Source organism: Typopeltis vanoorti, chromosome 12, assembly GCF_054136105.1.
Source record: "Typopeltis vanoorti isolate ZY-2024b chromosome 12, IOZ_Tvanoo_1.0, whole genome shotgun sequence".
NCBI classification, from domain to species: Eukaryota; Metazoa; Arthropoda; class Arachnida; order Uropygi; family Thelyphonidae; genus Typopeltis; species Typopeltis vanoorti.
Window position 1 is genome coordinate 67166563 of NC_143560.1, and position 22520 is coordinate 67189082.

Here is a 22520-nt window from a genome sequence, read left to right on the forward strand (position 1 = left end):
CCACAGTCTTAGTATTTAGTACTCATGTGATCCAATTAAGCAACTTGAATATATATATTATAGGCATGGATATTTGTGATTATCTGTGAAAATACTAGTGGTGGCAGTAGGAGGTAGATGGCATTGGCATAGTTGCGGTTCATTGTAGTTGGTAGATTGAGTTGTAGAGTAGGTGCCTCCCTGGATGAGTCTTTGGACTCCCTGGAGGTGTCACATAATAATAATAATTTTCAGCCAGTTCCCTGAAGGCAGGTCATTTGCCTATTTATACTACAATTTGATTTATTTGTTTCAGGGATCATTTCTTAAGATATTAGTATTGAAGATATAATAATGTGTTGTGTAATATGAATCTATATCCGTTTTTTCTAAAAAAAAATTAATAAATACAGTAAAACTTGTCTAAGGCGGAACGTGAATAAGGCAGAAACTTGCTCAATGTGAACAAATTATATAGTCCCCGCCAGAAGAATAGGCATTACAGTGTTATTTATTAAGGCAGATTCTGCATTATACAAAATAAATAATTGTATAATGCAGAATCTGCCCAATGCAGAAACGGAAAGCAATATTTGAAGAATTTATTAAAAATTACTTGTATAAAGTGGAAAGTGTTTTAAAAATACACCTATATTTATTAGGTTTTGCCACTTGTGTTGCTTTTACTGTTTCATTTAAGAATTAATGTTGGTCAGTTTCTGGTAAGTCCAAACATTTCAGTAACCCGAATTTCAACAAACCAATCAGTTCATTTTTTGCATCATGCCTAAATCGTACGTGGCGTTGTTGCTAAACAAATAAGTCAAAGTCATTGAAGCTAAAGAAAAGGATAAACTCTCGGTACGGGAAATAATGATGCGGTTTAAGTGTCGCAAAACACAAGTATACAACACACTTAAACAAAAGGATACAATAATGAACGAGTGGCTGCAAGCAAATGGTCGAATGAAGAGGAACGCAAAGGTAACCGGCAATGAAGAAATCAACGAGGTAGTGCGGGAGTAGTTAATGAATGCAAGATCAAAAAACATTCACATATCCGGTCCAGTGGTCCTAAGTGAAGCTCTCGCAGTAGCCAAATCTCTCGGGAATGATCAGTTTAATGCGTCTACAGGATGGTTAGATAGTTTTAAGAAGAGGCACAATATTGTGTGGAAAACAAAGTCTGTGGGGATGAAATCAAAAGATGTGGATGAAAGTGTAGTGAGTGAGTGGAAACCAAAGCTGCTAGAATCGATTTCACCATATGAACCTAAAATCATTTACAATGCGGATGAAAAAGCATTGGTTTTTTCGGGCATTAACAACAAAATCGCACGTGTTTAAGGGAGAAAAGTGTACGGGGGCAAAATGTCCAAAGAAAGACTTACAGTGGTATTGTGTGGGAATATGGTGGGAGAAGTGGAAAAGCAGCAAAACCAAGATGTTTCAAGAACCTGAAAATTAATAATTTACCAGTGATGTGGAGAAACAATAAAAAAAACTTGGATGACTGCAGCTACAATGGAAGAGTGGTTAAACATGTTTAATGCAAAAATGAAGAAGGAAAATGGAAATATCATCCTTTTTCTTGACAATGCTACCTGCCACCCAAAGGTAACATTCAAATGTGAAAATCACTTGGTTCCTAGAAAATGCAACAAGTGTATTACAGCCCATGGATATGGGTGTCATTCAAATCACACTGCAGATGATTTCTGATGCAGTCTTTGATTTCGAATGTAGAAGAAGCCGATAGCTGTTATGCACTAGCAAAATCTATCGATTCTGGATGCTGTGAACTGGATCGGGTTGGCAGTGAAGAAAATTAAAGCAGAAACAGTAAAAAAGTGTTTTGCTAAAGCTGGGTGTTTAGGGAAAGTGATGCGGCAGATAATATCTGCAATATCCAATCTCTACCGAGGAAAAGAACTTTTCTGTGATACAGAACTTTGTTTGGAGTGATGACCATCTAGCCACACGTTACAACTTTGAATCTGCTACAGCTCTACTAGCGGTAAGAAATACACAAAACGAAGATGTGGAGGAAGAGGAAGGAGGAGGAGAAGCAGCAGCCAGAGAACAGGATATTTCGACGAAAATTCGTACACATGAACAGGCCCTTCATTGCATCAGGAAAGTAATGCAGTTTGCAATTGATTCAAACTCTTCTAGCCTTCTTGAACTATTACTATTGTATACAGTTAAGGACTGCATTCAAAAAGACATGATCATAAAAAAGTGGAAACAAGTTTCTTTGTTGGATCTGTGGAAGAAATATCAATGAGTTATATATTGAAAACGTGTAATGTGCAGTGTAATAGAGAATTAATACAGTACTTTAATAATCGTTATTATTATGATTATTTTAATAACATAGGTCTACAAGTATCACCTACTTACAAGAGCCAGCCCTACCAATTTTCACTCAGCAACAGGCATGTAATATGATTTTAATGGATTTTAATTTTTTTTTTTTTTTTTTGCAATTTTGTATAATGTGAAAACTTGACTAATGTGGAAAATATATTCGGTCCCTTGCGATTCCACTTTGAACAAGTTTCACTGTACTTTAAGAGTAGAAATTTCTAATTATTTATGGTGTATAATTGGTTCTTTGGGAGGAAGGAGGCACCAGAAATGAAGCATGTAATATTTTCTTTAGAGAATTCTATTCATGAAAGGTCATAGCACATTAGTATTATGGACAGACTAAGAGAGATAAGTATGCAGTTTTGTAAATTTGGTAGAATGTATGAAATTTTTGATAAAAAGTAAATCTTCTGCAATGCCTTTTATTCAGCACTTCTGTTTGAATAAATTCATCTTGAAGGTACTTGATAAAATATATACTAAAGAAAATAAATAGCAATATGTGTATGATATAAAATCTCTTTTCAGATCATATTTCAACTTTGTGTGTTCAAGAGCAGAATATATAATGATTATTGTATATTATATATATTATATATAACAGCGAGCTACTTTTCTATGAAAAGTTATTCGGCGATCTACTCTCTTTAAAGATCATGTTCCCCCAACCTGATATCTGATTACGCACAATAAACAACTAAAAACTTTATTTGTGTATTTAAAAATTTATTTATCACTTTTAATTATTTTAATACAACAAAAAAAACAAATATATTGGAATAAAATATTTATTTCTCTATTTTGGAAAACCAAAGTTAGAAAAAACAATAGATTGATTACAAACTCACAAGTGACAGGAAATGCTGGTTGATTAAAAAAAAAAAAAAAAGTTAATGTGAAATTTGGCATTGTTTGGACCTCGCAATATTTTCACAGTCAATTTGATATGAAGAAGTGACCAATCGCAGACAATCATCCAAATGATCATTTGTAATTTGGTTTCTTAATTGATTTTTTATGATGGTCACGTTTGAAAAAGCGGATTCTGACAAGTATGCCGATCCGAAACATGACAGAATTTTTTGCGCACTGTCAGTTAATATTGGGAATTTTTCATGTGCATACTTCCAAATGACTTCATTGTTTATTGATTTTAAATGTAAACTATTCTGAATGTTTATTATCTCAAGTTCTACTTCAGCTTGGTTTATGTTAAACAGTCCACTAATTTTATTTGAAATTTCTGTGATGTGCAAGTTTTCTTGAAATGGATTATTGATAAAAGATACAATCATTTCAGTTTTATTAAAATCTTTAAATCTTGAATTTATTTTTTTCTCAACTAATTCTATTTTACGAATAAATTCTTTTAAATTATAGCAAAGCATTTCTTGATTTTGTTCAAAAAATTTTAATAAATATGGAAGATATCTAAATTCGCGGTCATTTATATTTTTCTTTAATAAAAGTAAGTATTGTTGGAAAGTTTTTATTGAACTTAACATGTCAATTAAATTTTTATCTCTATCTTCTAACTCTAAATTTAAATTACTTAATTTCGTACAGAAATCTACTAAAAATAATAAGTGTAACAACCATCTTTTATCATTCAATTGTGGATAAATATCTCCTTTTTCATCAAGAAAATTTTTTATATTGTTAATTAATACAAGAAATCTTTCTAAAAATTGACCTCTGCTGAGCCAGCTAACATTATTGTACAACAGAAGTTCCCTATCATCATCTGCCTGTAATTTAAATAACTGCTGTTGTAGGGCTTTTCCTCGAACAGAATTTACAATTTTAAATGTAATATCCAAAACATCTTTTGTGTTTAATCTTTTACTACATAGTACTTGTTGGTGAATAATACAGTGGTACGTTAAAAAATCTGGATATTTTCATCGTTTTTACATAATGAAATGAAGCCTGATTTATTACCTATCATTGCAGGAGCACCATCAGTAGTAATAGACACAGCTTTAAAAAGCTTAAAAAGTTTAGTTTAAAAAGTTTGTGTTGTTTCACAAATTCATCAAATGCCAAAAAAATGTCTTCTCCCCTAGTCCTTCCCAATAATGGTATAATTTTCAAAAGTTCTTTACTTGAATAATCTTGAAATACCATGTGAATAAATACCATTAACTGAGCAATATCAGTGAAGTCATTTGATTCATCAAATTGTAATGAAAATGCAGCACACTGCAGTTTCATTACTGCAGCACACTGACCTTAACGTGGCCTGGAAACTTTTCTCCGGCAGTTGGAACTCTTCCTTTTGGCAATTTGAAACCTCGTCTGCGGCGAGAAGCTCCTTTCTGGAAGTGGGAAACTTCTCTCAAGCAACGTGGATCCGGGCAGTTCTCTGACAGCGACTCTGGACCGGGTGGCCTCCTCTCTGACAGCAGTTCTGGAACCGGGACCCCTTCTGCTTGCTTCAGTCCCATTTTATTAGACCTCATCTGAGAACTCGCAAGAAGTGTGGCAACCCCCAAAGAATCGGATGAGTCTTTCATCTTAAGTTTCAAGTTCGGCACGCCTTTTGTTCTCCTCCACTTTCTTTTGATTGTAAGTTGCCGGCCATCGGAATGTTGTTTGAACTCTTTCTGACTGACTTCGGATATGTTTACGCTTAGAGCCTGCAAGCCTTTCTCATACATACAAGTTTCAATAACAATCTTTCTAATGCTGCCATGCATTAGAAAAGCTTCAGCGACAAAAACATTGCCTTTGTTTTTAACACTCTAACATATTCTTATTAAAGCAGTATATACAGTTAGCTTCAAATGAGTTATTTACAAAAACATCTAATACAAAACTATACCGAGACAAACAAAGTCTATTTTTTTACAGTATTCACATGGGACCTAACCTAAGTAAAAAATCGATGTAATGTGCTTTGGAATATTTAAGCTACAATCGAGTTTTTACACTTTGCGTATAATCATATTCACTCGGCTCGCTGTTTGACTTCCACTGATCCAAATTAATTCATTTACTTGGCCTTATAAGAAAATTACTGATTTGACAATTTTAATGAAAAATAAATAAACAATAGCAATACACTTAAAGCGAATTAAAAATAATACAAAATAATGATAAATAAAATATTATATTTTCAGTTTTAATTAAATTTGTAAGTAAGGAGGGATACACGAGAGATCGGCCAAAAATCGCTCTGCGATCGACAGGTCAAACACCCCTGATATATAATATACAATATATAATCAAGAACACGTATATTGGTTCTTTGAGAGGAAGCGAGGTCCCAAAACTCAGAATATATGATATTTTGTTTTGAGAATTCTATTCTTGAAAAGTTTAGCCTTAGTATTATGAACAAACTAAGAGAGATTAGTATACAATTTTCTAATTTTGGTAGGATGTATGAAATTTTTGAAGTAAATTTTTGATTAATCTTTTACAATGCATTTCATTCAGCACTTCTGGTTGAATAAATTAATCTTTGAAGGTACTTGATAGAATATTAAAGAAGAAGCAGAAGATAAATAGCAATAATTTGTATAATATAAAATGTCATTTTAGATCATATCTCAACCTTGTGTTTTCGAGAGCTGCATCATCCTCTGTATAAAAAAATAGATGAGGAAATATTTACTTCAGAAGGTGAAGACAATCTAGAAGGTGTTATTACTTTCCAGACTAATTCCATCCTACAGAGATTTATGTTGAGGTTTGAAAGACTTGCCTTTGATTGCAACCACCACTTGTACATTTTTGATGGAGCACATGCATTTGGAAATTATAAAGTAAGTTTAGAATTTGCATTCAGAAAATAGATAATTATCATTTTCAAAGTAATTTGAAAGGAAAGGGGATGTATATTCTTAAATTATTAAGAATAATTATTAAAAACCAATTGCTACAAAATTGTTGCAATTAGTTTTTAATAGCAAAAAAAAAAAAAAAAAATCCTTCTCCAAGGATTGAGCAGGCAGAAAAGGAAAATTGACTGACCAATTAATGAGACATAACTTCATTAAAAAGTTAATAATTTTAAGTTTTTCCTGTCACATCTTAATAAGCCATGTTGCTTGTCTGCCATATCTAGATTACAGAGTAAAAATCTCAAAAACATTGCTACAGGTTTATGCTCCTTTAGCAAGCAGGTAAACAGGCAATCCTTCCAGATTTTTCTGGTTGAGCACTGCTAACTCTATTTCCCAGAAACTTTATCACCTACATTTTTTTTTAAAGCATGCAAATGTTCTGTCTGCTTAAAAAAATCAGAAAGAAGACAATAATCTGGTGTCCTGAATGTAAAACTACTTTATGTGTTCACCCTTGTTTTAGGGTGTTCCATACTGTTGAAGATATATAAATTTTGAAATATGAAAACAAAAATGTCCCCTTTCAGCGCCATCAAAATAGTTATTTTCTGGATTACAAATATCGATAGAGAGATGCTTGACCATACTCATTCCAATTCCTCTTGAAGAGGAATTTGTTTCTATAACACACAGAATAATATACTATTCCTATCAAAGTGGCTAATAGTGCCTTTTTTTTTTGAGGATTTGAAATAATAATAGGGAGGACCATTAGGACAGACACATGCCCTCTAAGTGCAAACACTTTTTTTTAATGTCCACAACCGAAATCTATGATATATTAATGCTACACGTACGTAATTAACATCCGAGATAAAACCAAACATGTTTTTCAAGCCTCCAATGAATTGGGTGATGTCTTTGCACTATGCTATTTACAGAACCAAATTCATCTACCACCTAAATATTTTCATAAGCATTTATGCTAGTATGTGGATTCTAATCTGCAGCTACTTAGTAAAAAAAGCAGCAACCCTCTCCAGTTGGCTACCCAAGCTTAGTTGTCTCAATCAGGAAAAATGATTGAGATGACTAAGGCCGTGATTTTGTTTTGATTGGAATTATGGCAGAAGCAACTATGAGTGAAGTACATTGTGTGTCTGATTCCAGTGCTTTGTCTTTGCTGAAAAAACACGACTTCCTGGTAAGGAAAAAACCATCATCTCAGTATGAGACTGTCTGATTTATTTTCAGTTGAAAAGCCTTGATGAAGGTTCTTATAGTACATAAGTTTTGAACCCAGTTTTCTAACTGAAGAAAACTGCACTCTCCTCACATATGCTTTAGAGGCATACACTGAGGATGATTTTGTTATTATCACTATGGACCACATAACAAATATCTGTGAAACACATGTTCACTGGCTGATTTATTTGTTTTGCATGAGGAAGAGCCCTAATTTTTAAAAAGGAATGAAATGGGAATAATTTTTCTTTTGTTTGAAATGGTATTTATATAAAATAAATCTCATGGTCACAGTTCTTACGAGGAAGGTTTTCTGGATGAGCTATGAAATCCTCAGTTTTCTACAACTAGCAAATGCAAAAGTAACACTTAGAAGAATTCCCACTGTTTGTCCTAGCACATAAAGTTTCAAGTTTTACATTACTTGAAAGGAAAAACAAGAAATATGGCTACTTTCAGAAATACAGAACATAGAAAATAGTGTTGTTATTATTATCATTATTGTTGTTGGTAGTGGTAGTAGTAATATTGTACTTAAAGGGGCTCTTTTCATGTATATAAATCAGTTTATCTCAGAAAACTTATTGTGCTATCATAATCTAAATTGTATTCTATAATAACAACATAGTGATAATAACAATAGTTATATAACAATAATGTAATATTCTATTATTCTCATCCACTCAGAGAGAACAAACAAAATAAGATTAACTATTACTATAATTATCACTACGCTATTATTTATTGTTATTTTGTTGTTATTACAGTTATTATTAGAATATGCAGTTTTCTGAATACCTGCAGAGTAATCCTCGACAGAAGATTCCCATGTTATCTCATAATACACACTGTTTTTCATGACATCTCAGTTTTTATCAGGGGAAAACATGCTACAATTGAAAAGTAAATTATTTTGCAAAATAATAATAACGTGAATATGTTACAGTGCCATGAATGTAGTATGTATGTATGCATGGAAAGATGTCGTGGATATTCACGTAGAGAAGCTGAATAAGAGAAAAGAATGCATGTGAGTATGTAGGAAATGCGATATTCTGATGGACCATGAAGCTTGCTTAAATATGAGTAGGAAACATGTTGTCATAACTGACATAGCAGTTGATGATTGTGTGAATGTTCAGAAATTGTGTGGAAGCAAGAACAAAAGTTTGATTGACTTGAAAAGTAAATTATTTCACACACAAAATAAATAAATAATAGTAATAAATGAAATATTAACCTGAACATTTTTCCCTTGCCCCCACACAGCACTGATATGATATGATATGGGTTCCAAATGTCTTGTGTAGAATGTATATATATAAGATGCCTTAATTATATTCCAGACATTTCTGAATATTAATTAAATCCTTCTCTGAGATGTTTTATTTCTTAATTTTTGGAACATTCTCTGTATCACAGTCCTGCCTAATGCAACTGTTTTTGAAATTTGCTTATTATAAGACCATTTGTAGTAAATAAAAATGCAGTTTGCCAATAGTGAAACTTTATCATTTAAATTTTTATAGCAGTGTGTTCCGCAGATTAGAAATTTTCAATGTAGCATTAATAATATTTTTTATTACAAAACAGCAAAGTAAAAAAAAAAATGATGTTACTCGTACAACATATTCAAAAGGAAAAAATAAGATTCTGTATAAACCGAAGTACCGAAAATTTATTTCATGCAGTTCAGTTTCCTTCCTTTTTTTTAAGGTCAGAAAATAATGTTAACCTTCATATCTAACTTTCATGACATAAAAATAAGACTAAGTACGAACAATAACAGGTAATGTATTAGTAAAAATTACAACAATTTTAGCTGATTGCTATTCCCTAAACAACTGAATACTGGGACTCAGGTAGAATAGTGAGTAATGGTTGGAATAATCACATAGCAAAAAAATAGTATGGATGTAGGTAGATAAGAGAATAATTATTTCATTTCATTTCTCAATGGGTAAAATGAAGTTATAGATTTTGGATACTGAAATGTTATTGTTATTATTGTGTGACACCTCCAGGGAGTCCAAAGACTCATCGAGGGAGGGCATCTACTCCACAGCTCTCTGTCTCCACCACTCAATCCACCAACTACAACTAACCGCAACTACACCAACACCATCTACCGCCCACCACCTCCATCACCACCACTAGTATTTCCACAGATAATCACAAACATCCATGCCCATGGCGGGATTCGAACCCCCAGCCTTTTGGCTGGAGAGCAGATACGCTAACCACTCGGCCAACCAGGCTGGTGACTATGTGCAGTACATGCTACGAAAAGTATAAAATACAAAAGAATAATAAAGTAGATATTTGTAATTCAGTTACTATGTTCATTCGTGGTGACAGGGGTGTGGTGATTGGAATACTTCATAACAAACAAAATTTTAATCTAACTGATAAGCTTAAGTGCTGATGGTTATTCATGACTTATTTTTAGCGGTATTAAAACAAAGTACCCTTTGAAAACAAAGTACTTGCCTTTTTTTTTTTTTTTTTTTAGACAAATTATGGACTCTACAACCATGTTAGAAATAATAATTTTAATTTCCCGACGTTCCGACCTTCATATTAAGGTAATCATCTGGAGTACACACACACACACATATATAGACAAACTAAATTACATTTCACATAGTATGCTGAAGAGACAGTGATTTGATCAACGGTTATTCTACTGGCCTGACCTCTAGTGGGAAAAAATTACAATAATTAAATGAAAGAAAGAAATTAACAACGTCAAGAATATATTCTACTTAAGACAACATCAGAAAAACATTCTTTCATATAGATAGTTTTGTTACAGTACATGATGTCCCAATTAGATTTAGGATCCTGGATTACCTGTGGTTCTATTTATAATTAACTCTTAGGGAGAAAGGTTAAGTGGGTAGAATATGTGCCTTCCATATGCTTGGGATTTTTAGACCGTCATTATTGTTAAGATTAGGGTGAGTGATAAGAATCTCATAGGCCTCCTTGAATTTATGCTCATACCATGTTTTGGTGTGATGTAAACAACAGGTGTTTTTGCAGTCAGTTCTATGTAAAGTGTTCAGGGCATGATCAAAAAGACCAGCTTGACCATAGTTATTATATTTAATGTGTCGTTTATGTTCCTTTTCTCTGATTGGAATTGTGCATCCCGTTTCCCCTATATAGGGCAAATTACAGTTGCAAAGAATACGGTATACTCTAGGGTGGGCCAGCAGAGGGAGTGGATCCTTGAATAAGTTGAGTAAGTTCTTTAATTTTGCCGGAGCTTTAAAGGTGGCTTTAAGGTTGTATTTTTGCAGTATTCTGTTTATTTTGTCTGATATCTCATTAATGTATGGAATGGTTACAGTTTTATTGTGGTCTTGTTTATTCTTGTTTTTAAGTGAGGTCTTGTACAGAATTTTGTTGATAGTATTTTGGCTGTAACCATTTTTTAGGAAGGTATTACTGATAACCTTTAACTCATCTTTAAGTGCTTGTTCATTAGAGCAAATCTTCAAAGCCCTGTTTTTTAGTGTATTAGTGACCCCAAATTTTTGTGTTGGGTGGTGGTAGGAATTTTTGTGTATATATTGGCATGTATATATACATGCCAATATATACATTGATATATATGTGTCAGTTTCCAGTAAACAGTAAAGGAATGACTGCGAGAAGGAAGATGTGTGACAGGTGTATCTAGAAAAGGAAGTGTGTTCTGCTTTTCAATCTCAATTGTGAATTGTATGCATTTGTGTTGTTTGTTTAGGTAGCTGAGGAAAGTGTCTAATGTTTGGCAGCCATGGGGCCAGATAGGTATCTGGCCCCATAGCCTCGTATCTAAGCCAGACTTTGGGTTTTAAAGAAGAGGGATCTAGAGCAGTGGCGTATTTAGGTATAGGCCATATAGGCTCGGGCCTAGAGCGGCAAATTTTGAAGGGCGGTGGAAATATCTAGGCTCTCATTTTTGTAATTATAACATGTTCCTTATATGCAGCATCTACTCACAAGTAGAGAAATATTTTTCTTTTCCTCATTGTAAGTTTAGTCTGCAAGCATATTGGCATGTAATCAGATTCTGCATAACTATACAGACCGAGACACGTGCACGGAAAGCTACTGTTTTGTTGTTGGTAACTTGACACAAAGGCAATAGGGATTAGTGAATTTGATCCCCTTTCTTTCTGAGCACATTGCAAAAAGCTGGAAAAAAGGAAAAGGTTTCGTTTCCTATCTTTAATTTACCAAGTATGAGAAATTTATTAAAATAATGGGCGAGAAAGTAATCAAATTTATTGTAGAAGAACTTAAAATAGCTAAGTACTATTCCATAAGAGTTGACTCAACACCAGACTTGTCTCATGTTGATCAGCTGTCCTTCATTGTGCAATATGTGAAAGAACATGGAACTCCTGTGGAGCGTTTCTTGGTTTCATTCCTAATGTAAGTCGCAAATCTGAAGAGTTACAAGAGGCGGTTTTGACTTCACTAAATGAGCTTGGAATTGATGTAGCAAATTGCAGAGGGCAGGCATATGATAATGCTAGTAACATGTCAGGCAAGTATACAGGACTGCAAGCAAGAATTCTTGAAATAAATCCATTGGCAGAATTCACACCGTGCGCTGGACATTCTCTGTCTCTAATTGGTACTTACGCTGCTGAATCCTGTCCGTACTGGATTCAGCAGCATTTCATTCCTAATGTAAGTCACAAATCTGAAGAGTTACAAGAGGCGGTTTTGACTTTACTAAACGAGCTTGGAATTGATGTAGCAAATTGCAGAGGGCAGGCATATGATAATGCTAGTAACATGTCAGGCAAGTACACTGGACTGCAAGCAAGAATTCTTGAAATAAATCCATTGGCAGAATTCACACCGTGCACTGGACATTCTCTGTCTCTAATTGGTACTTGCACTGCTGAATCCTGTCCATACTGTTCTGCATTTTTTGATGTCCTTCAGAAACTGTACGTATTTTTCACATCTTCAACACATTGGTGGAGTGTTCAAAGAAAGCACCTGGAAACTTCTGCAAAAGTAATCAAACGTCCTTTGCCTACTCGTTGGTCAGCTCGTGACGATGCCTGTTGAAGTCTTCGTGAGGGATGGACGGAAATAATTTCCACTTCGTCCAAAATTGAATATGACACCACCCAGAAGAAACTTACGCAATGTGAAGCAAGTGGGATTCAATTACGGCAACTTCAGTCAATGGAGGTCGGGATCAAAACCTGCCTACGGGCAGGTCATGAAGGACGGCACTTTCTGCAGGCCTAGTGGTGGGAAATACCTAAATACACCACTGATCTAGAGCACATTGCTCAAAATGCTCCATGTAAAAGTTAGCAATAGGGGGGATAGTGTGAGTCCATGGCTGTGCCTTCTTTTTGAAGGCAGAAAATGTTTTGTCACACAAAATAGTCAGAATGTAGTACTTATGCGAAGAGCACTGTGATATCAGGAGGGAATTTGTCTTGTAATAGAAGGATTGTCATTGATTGGGATTTGCAAAGAAGGCAGAGACATCAAAACTGACTAACAAATCATCTTTTTCCAGTGTGATGTCTTTGCTTTTGTTTACAAAGTGTTGTGTGTTTTTAATATAGGAGGGGGAATGACCTACCAACTCCTTGAGTGTTGATGCTAGTTTCTTGGCTAGGTGATAATTGGCAACAATTGACAACAGATTTATCAATATTATTGCCTTATTTGTTTTTCTTGTCTGGGAAAAAAATGGTAAAATGTCACTCTTATAATTAAATCAAATGTTCTGTTAGCAAAAATAGCACGAAAAATAATCATGCACTTTCTTTTTAAAACAAAGAAAGAGCATTATAAATTCACCCAGTGAAAAAGAAAATACTACAAAGACTTTAAAAAGACATTTTCTCCTAGTTTAGATATGTGGCATTGTTGAAGAAGTAGCTACACATTTTACTACTATTTTTAAAATGTATGGACATTTTCCCATGTGATTTACATTTGTAACAATTGCCTTGCAGACAATTTTGAAAATAAGTTCTCTGAAATACCTGCAGGTTGAAGAAGTTGATGATCTCCCAAAAAATTTAAACAATTATGTAACACATATCTAATTTTTTTTTAAAGAATTAAAATCTTTTTTTTTTCCCCATGATAATTGTATCAAATAATTTATAATTTTTTAGTAATCATCATGTGGTATACATGATGATTAACATGTAAACAGATTTACATGTGAAAATATAGCATAGTATTTCTAAAACTTATAATCAATTCAACTGAACAGCTGATTTTAGATTGCAAAGAAATAGTGAAACTGTGATTATTATAAATTAAGAAATTATTTTGGCATAAATACTGTATCAGACAGTAAAAGAGATATCAATATTTCTGTTGATGATGTCTGCTAATCAACAACTGAAAACAAAACATGACATTGCTGATGTATTCTTCACTATAGCTTGAGGCACTTTATTGGGACTTCTGAGGAAGTGTTCTCTCTTTTCTTTCTCAATAGCAGTGAGAGTAATTCTTTAGCCTTTTCCTCCATCTGAGAGGATTATTATTTAGTATTTCTAAGACACAGGTTATTTCAGAAATAGTAACCAGCAGCAGTAGAATATTTTTTTTAAGAAAAATTAAAAAAAAATAAGTGCTGAACTTTCTTGTTTATGTCATAAATATTATTGCATCCTCCATGGAGTTAGCAGACTTATTGTGGAATGTTCATTCAACTGAAAACATGTTTATCATACTGAATCTTAAAATCTTTAACGCTTCTTGCATTAACAACACATTCTGGTAATGTGTTGTTATTCACTGACAATTCTCTACATAAAAAAACATCTCCTATATGAGTCTGACTCCAATGGGGACTTGGGTAATAATAATAAAAATCTACTCCTCACACCCTCATCATCAGTGCTACTTATAATTCTTCCTAACTTTGCATCATTGGCAAACAGCTGAACATCCCAAGTCATTCCACATGATATATTGTTTACAAACAAGTTAAACAGCAGAGTCCCAAGAACAGATCCCTGTTTCACACCACTGGTTATAGTCCAACCACATAAGAGAGAGCTCTAGTTCGCAAACTGCCAAGAAGAGTCAATTCATGTTGAAGGGGAGAAAGAAATAAAGCAATGAACGAATTGGTCAACAACACGCGAAATCACGTGCTTTATAAGTAACATTTTCCAACTGTTATACAAGCAAAATAGTTACCACTTTAAAAACTACAATGGGAAAGAGAAGTTAATTTTCCGACGTGTAATAAACAACTCATCCCACAATACGGATTGATTATCGTATTATCGGAATGGATTCTCCTTCTGTTGACATGCACAGAAGTCTCATATCTGTGGGCGTACTATACCTCCTTTTTTGAGACACTCCTCCTTCATACACAACTTGCAGGTATCGTTCAGAGAACCAATCTCTAATCCATCTAACCAATATATTCTATTTCCATCCTCTGCAGCTTGTACACCAAGTTATCATAAGGTAATCTATAAAACGCTTTTGCATAGCAAGAATATCATTGTATATGATTCTCCCTTATCTAACACACTTGTTACCTTATAAAATGCAAGTAAATTGTTAAAATAGGACCTACCTTTTACAAATCCATGCCTGACCATCATAAAGAATGCTATGTCCATCAACTCAATCCTGTATTCTATTCCTAACTAATCTCTTGAACACCTTGATCACAGCTGCAGTTATACAGACTGGTCTATAATTGGAAACTTCAATTATAAAACTGGCCTATAGTTGGAGAGTTCTGTCTTAGAACTATGCTCGTGGAGTGGTACTATTTTGCCTTCTTTCCACTCCTTAGGAACCCTACGCACTTTCATTAAATAATCAATTCAAGGGCATAGCCAACTGTGATTCACATTCTTTAAGAATATGTGGTGATATGTCATCCATTCCCACAGCCTTATTAACATCTGACCCAACCAACACCTGATTCACCTCTGATTCTTTCACTTCCAATTCTTCTAATAAATAGTTTTATTAGGTAATATAATATAAATATCAAGTAATATAAACAGTTTTGTATGGTGCTTTTAAAAAACCATTTTAAAAAGTAGCACTACCAAACTTTATTTTTTTTTTTTGTCATGCATCTAAACAGTTTTACATGGTGAAAATATAGAATAGTATTTCTACAACTTAGAGTAATTTCACAGACAACTGAACAGCTGATTTTAGATTGCAAAGAAATATTTCTGAATTAGAAGTACTCACTTTGATGGATACAACAATTTGTAATCTGTAGGGAGAGATTCAGGTGAAATGCATCAGGACCACGTGATGTGAAACGTGACTAGTTTGAGTGTAATCCACCTGTCTAATTAATACCTTAGACAGCCACACGCCCACATCTTTATCTCTATTTGTCAGTGTACTCCTCATCACAGTAGCAATATGTTGGGTAGCTTTTTGCAATGTGCCTTCTGCTACTATTCACATCAACCCTTCTGGATCCTGAATCTCCATCAGTTTTGGAAGGAAATTCATGATCTGGATTACAGTTACACCAGTGGTGCACAGCTCTATAATACTTTTGCACTGCAAAGTGGAAATCTTAATAGCTTACAACTAGAATCCCACTCATTTGTCCAAGCTAAAATTCTGTATAAGAAGCTAAAGAAGTCTTCTGAAGGGAATTGACATATTTTAGCCTCGAACTTTGCATCACCAGCAAACAACTGAATGTTCCCTTTCAGTCAATCATCATTATATTAATATAGATGAACAGGAAATATTCATTTTTTTTAACTCGCTTAATAAATTTACTTGGGTTCCTACTGTTTAACTGACTTATTAGTTATATTGATATATCATTAACAGTGAATGAGACAGTAGCAGCCAAAGATTGTAGTCTGTGGTGTACCTTTATTTTCTCTTGAGCACTGTTTTGTATTGTATACAGTTTGCTAGTATTGCTCAGAGTATCAGGAAGGGAATGGCTGCTATTCTTGAGAAAGAACATTAGCCATTCCCTTCTTCCACAGTTTGTACATGTCTTACATTAGTTATCAAATGATGTATGAGTCTGTTATCCAACACATTCATCGCTTTATCATAAAAATGCAAGAAGACCTATATTGCTTATTCATTTTCCAACCAGCAGGCTGTCCAAGATATCCATGACAATAGACTCCCTCCATTGTCATGGATATCTTAGGAAGTTATCTCTGCCAGTGGTGGTAGATCATTTTTGTTGGCAGGTACAAAACCACAAATCTGCTTATTGAAGGTTCTGAAGTGGCTTGAAAATGTTCCATAGTTGGTCTTTATGGAAAGATTTCCAGATTATCAAACATATTACACCAATAGGCTAATAGCCTTTCACAGGTTTGGAATTCACAAGAAAAAAGGTAAGGCCTACCTTTCAAAACATACAAGGGAGGTGGGGAGCTGGGAAGTTCTGATAAACACCTAGAACAAAGATAATATTAAAGCAACTGATATAACCACAAGAAAGAACATATCTTCAAATGATTACAGTTGATAAAAAATGGGGGTTAAAGGGTTTTTAAGAGATGTTCTTTTTTGTGGTTATATCAGTTGCTTTAATATCATCTGTTCTAGGTGTTTATCAGAACTTTCCAGCATCCCCCTCGTATACTGATCATTAAGTTTTTATTATTATTATTATTTTATTATTCAGACCTCCATGGAGTCAAAAGACTCATCGCAGGAGGTCCTTCCTGGGAAACACAAAGTCTATCAAGACTCATTGTGGGAGGTCCCTCCTAGGAAATACAAAGTCTCTCGTACTACTCCTCAAACTCATTGACCGTTCTCGCTCTCACCACTCTATCAGGCAATGCATTCCATGGTTCCACCACCCTCCATGCAAAGAAACCACTCCTCACTCTCTTGCTCACAGATTCCTTTCGTAACTTCCAGGGATGGCCCCTTGTCATCACTCCTTCCCACTGTTCAACCAAGCGAAAGAACTCCCCCAGTGTCAATCCTGTAACCACCTCTCATCAGTTTAAAAGTCTCAATCATATCACCTCTCCTTCTTCTATCCACCAACCTCTGCAGTCCACATTCCCTCAGCCAATCTTCATAACCAAAATTGTACAGTCCTGAAACTGTCTTTGTACCCTTTCCACGGTTAATTTATCCCCTTCAAATCCTGGAGACCAAATCTGAGAACAATATCTAAGTGTGGTCTGATCAGGGTCTTATACAACGGAATGATAACTCTTTTATCTCTGCAGTCAGTGTCCTTCTCATTATTGCAGCAATCCTCTGGGTTACCTTTACCACCTTTGCAATATGTCCCCTGAATTTCAGGTTTCTATCAATCATCAACCCAAGATCTCTTGTTTCCCCTACTTCCTCCAGTATAGCTCCTTCAATAGAGTGTGCAGTGTCCCATTGATGTGTCCCAAACTTCAAGACCTTACATCCTGCTGCATTAAACCGATGTCCCCATTCATTTGCCCATCTGTCTAGCTTATTCAAATCCTCTTGCAGGGCTACCACATCTACACTATTACTAATAGCCCTTCCCAGCTTCACATCATCTGCAAACAATCTGCAAACTGAATATCCCCTGCAATCTACTGACAATGTCATTGATGTAAAAGTTAAACAATATAGGTTCCAGTACTGAGCCCTGTGGGACCCCACTTGTAACCTTCTGCTTTCTTGAAACTGCCCCACCATACACAACTCTCTGATACCTATCAGACAGCCAATCCTGAATCCAGTTGACCAACCTGACATCCAGACTCATGTGCTGCAACTTAAATATCAGCTTATCATGTGGCACCCTGTCAAATGCCTTTGCTAAGTCTAAGAAAATGGCAGTATATGCCTTTCCCTTATCTATTGCTCTTGTAACTTTATCATAAAAGGCTAGCATATTGCTAAAACAAGAGCGCCCCTTCACAAATCCATGTTGACTCTCACAGATAACATTACCCTCATCTGCCCAATGCTGTATACGGTCCCTCACTAATTTCTTCAAGATCTTAACAACTACTGATGACACACAAACTGGCCTATAATTAGACACTTCCGGTCTGCTACTGCCCTTACCTTCCTTCCATTCCCTGGGCACCTTTCCTGTAGCCAGACTTTCATTGAAAAGCCAGGTCAACAGAGCTGTCAGTTCTTCAGCACATTCTCTCAAAACTCGTGGTGAAATACCATCCAGTCCCACAGCTTTACTGACATGGCACTTGTGACATAGATAACTAAACAGTACATAAATGCAGAAGAAAAACGTTTAATGATAATAATTACATCAAATATTTTGTCTTGAAATTAAGACTGCCAATGAAATATGGCATATTCATGGCACAGGCGATGAGCTAGAGATAGCATCTCATACATTGAAACATAACTAACGATATAATGTTGTTAAAATGTAAAAAAAAATTAAAGTTGCATCTTATTCTCAAAGAATCTTCACACTTTTGGTAATAATATACATTGTAAGGATATAACTGTTTTGATTGGGGTTAGGTTAATGCAGTAAGACCTTGGAGCTCTCTCTTTCTGAAATTGCATTTATATTTAAAATGACTCCTGTGGATTAGGCATGTCTTTGACCAAAGGATTCTATTATCAGTATTGTACTGAGAAAAACCAAACTTATGAGATTGCCAGTTTCAGATATAGTATTGATGTTCTGAAAACTTCTCAGTCAAATTATCAGTATTCAAAATATTAGAGAGAACATTTGTAATATAAAGCACTTGGTAGACATTCAGAAGAGATAAAGTAAGTCAAAAGTTTATCTTGGTAGAGGGGATAAGAAGGTAGATAGCTTAATGATGTAAAAAAAAAAATCTTGGTATTGTGCCATCTGCAGAACATTTTCCAGGGGCAGCGGCAAAGCTTGGAGACAAATAATTACATCAATGAGCCTGCATAGCTCAGTTGGTATAGACGAAGCCTTTTAATTGGAAAGACCTGGGTTTGATTCCCATCCATTGAGACTGGTGTCGAGGCTAGCTGGTGAAAAGACGTACTGTCAGAGAGCTCCTGAAAGATTTGTGATTTTTGTTGATTTATTAAATATTTTGTTAGATTTAATTGTGTAATTTTAGTATATTATTGTAGTTTTATTAGTGCAGTTAGTGTACTAAAGTGTTTTATAACATAATCTATGTCAGGAAGTCGCCGCTAGAGGGATTCGTAGTGTGTAATGTTCGTGAAAGCTCCTGATAAGCGTTATTTTCAGTTATCGTTGATAAATTTACTTTAATATTGCATAGTTTTGATTGCCTTGCATATCTTAGTGCATCTGTTTGTGTGTTTTTGGTGTTTATAATTTATAATTTGATAAAATACGTTACTAGTAAGTATGGCTCCAGTACGAAGGAAAATGGCAGCCAGTAATGATGGTTCGTCATCTTCTTTCAAGAACGGTAATGTAAAGGAGACGATTCAGTGTACTATCTGCAAAATGTACACTTTGCGGAGTGCAGTCAGAGTGTGGTTAGATGATAATAAAGGAGTGAATATGTGTAAAAAATGTAGGGAGAATGAGGAATTGAAGTGTATTTCGGATCGTGAGTGTGATATTTTTTGTCAAACTTCAGAATGAAGAAAATAGGGATATGATAAGAAACGGCGAGGTTGTACCAGAGAATTGTGAGAGTGTGAATGATAGTATTAATGTGTGAATGATAGTATTAATGGTTTTATAAAAAGTGTGAATGATAGTATTAATGGTTTTACAGAGAATAAAAAAGATGAGATAGATGCAATGAGTGAGATCGCGTTGTTGAATGGTGCAATACAAAGGGCAAAACAGCAGCTACAGCGTATGAGCAAAAGTCGACTGAATGAACCAGCCAATAATAAAAAGTATGACAGGAAAAATAGACATACGAGTGTGAACATGAACAAAATGAAGGATAGAATGCTGTATGGAGACTCGTTAGTACAAGGTGTGTTAGTAGAGGATTTGACAAAATCGTATACCAACCTGGTGTGACCATAAAGGATGTAACTGAGTCTATTAGAGAGCAAAAGGAAAGGGTGAAAGAAATGATTGTTGTGGCAGGTACGAATGATTTGAAAGGAGATAAAATGGAAATGATAGAAGACCTGAACGAATTGTTTGAGGTAGCAAAAGAAAAGAGTGCGAGAGTTTTTGCCACGGTATGACAGAGAAATGTTTAAAAGGAGGGCCATAATTGCAAATAACTTTATGCGTGGGTTATGTATGACGAGTGGTGTGGAATTTGTGGAGTGAGTTCGATGGGCGAAAGGATCTATATAAGATGGATGGCTTGCATTTGAATGGTTACGGTGTAAGGAGACTTGAGAAAGTGTTGCTGAATGTAGTGGATGTGCAAATTCAGGGAAACTAGATTTATTAAGGGTGGGGGGGTAGATATACAGACCTTAGGGAGGCAGTTGAATGTATGAATGAATATAATATGCCCAAGCAAATAAGGACAACAAATCAGAGTGGGATAGTTAATATAAGGCATCAAGGTAGGGTTGAGGCTAATGGGGGTCTTAAATTCATGTATACACTAATGCTAGGAGTATTAGGAACAAGAAGGAAGAGTTTTTGGCCATGGTTGGCACTTCCAGACCACAGATTATTGTTATTAGTAAATTATGGCTGACTGTAGATGATATAGCTAGTGGGATTGAATGTGATGGATATAGTGTGTTCAGGAATGACAGGGAGAATAAAATGGGGGGGGAGGAGTATTGTTGATGATAGCTGATGAGCTACAGCCAAGGAGAATAGAAGTTGAATTTGCAGGATAGAGAAAAGAGCACATTTGAGGCCATTTGGTGTGAGATTGTGGCTAGCAGAACTAAATATACAATTGGGTGCTGCTATAGACCAGGTGATGGAAAAGATGGTGGTGACAGTATGCACAAGCAAATAGAAGAAATGGGTGGAAGGAGGGTGATTATTATGGGAGATTTCAACTATGGTCGCATTGATTGGAGTGAGGAGAGGACACACGGAAGGAACTGGATTTTATGCGGTTATTAAGGGATAACTATCTGCGACAGCATGTAATGGAAAATACTAAGGGTCAGAGAGTGCTTGACCTAGTAATTACATCTGAGGATTTGGCTGTAACAAATATGACCACATTGCCACCAATCGGTGAGAGTGATCATAGGGTCTTGACTTGGGAGGTGGCTAAAGGTGTGAAATTTTCAATTAAGACAGGGTACATGTGGAATTATCGGGCTGGAAAGTATGACAAGCTTAGGAGTTTGATTGGTTCAGTGCCATGGCATGTACAACTGCAAGGACTAGAAGCTGATAGTGCATGGGAGGCAGTTAAGAAGTGTTTGCATGAAGCAATGGCTGACTGTATACCTAGAGTCCGAATAATAAATCAAGTAGGAGTTAAATGGATGAATAACACCATTAAGCTTGAGCTGCAAAAAAAGACACAACTATGGAGGGAATTTAAGGAGAAAGGTGACCGGCAGTCACATGAACGGTATAAAGTGCAGGCCAGCGGGTAACAAGTGTGGTAAGAAAAGCAAAAAAGGATTACGAAAGAACATTGGCCATGCAGGCTAAAGAGAATCCTAAATAGTTTTTTAGATATGTAGCAAGTAAAAGTAAAAATGTACATGGCAGAATGATTTTAAAGAATGCCGATGGTATAGAGGTAACTGAATCAGTTGATATAGTTGAGTTACTGAGGGAGCACTTTGCAAGTATATATCAACCAGGTGGTGACATTGCAGAAACGAATAAACCAGTAGATTATACAGGAACTGTGGTGAATGAAGTGGAGGTGAGTAGTGTATTGCATAACCTCAATGTCATTACATCCATGGGATTGGATGGTATACCAGCTCGTGTCGTGCGAGAAGCAGCTAAAGAATTGTCAGTACCCTTGACCATTTTGTTTAATTTAAGTCTCGGGTCTGGGTTAGTCCCGAGGGGGTGGAAAGAGGGGAAAATAGTTCCACTGCATAAAGATGGTTCCAAGGCTGCTGTTGTAAATTACCGACCGATTAGCATATCAGGAATCATTGTCAAGGTCTTAGAGAAATTAGTCAAGAAAAGAATACAGGATTGGATAGATGAAAATTGGATATTGTATGGGGGACAACATGGTTTTGTGAAGGGTAGATCATGCCTCAGTAACTTGCTCAAGTTTTATAACAAGGTGACGGCTG

The 22520-nt window shown here is 35.2% G+C and overlaps 1 long non-coding RNA gene across 2 annotated transcripts in view; it reads left to right on the plus strand.

Moving 5' to 3' along the window:
• Positions 1–22520, plus strand: part of LOC150100861 (uncharacterized) — a 72423-nt gene that overhangs the window by 21147 nt on the left and 28756 nt on the right. For both annotated transcript variants that reach the window (XR_016549178.1, XR_016549177.1), the window contains one exon: positions 5899–6122. This is a non-coding gene — a long non-coding RNA (uncharacterized LOC150100861). The remainder of the gene's footprint in view (positions 1–5898; positions 6123–22520) is intronic.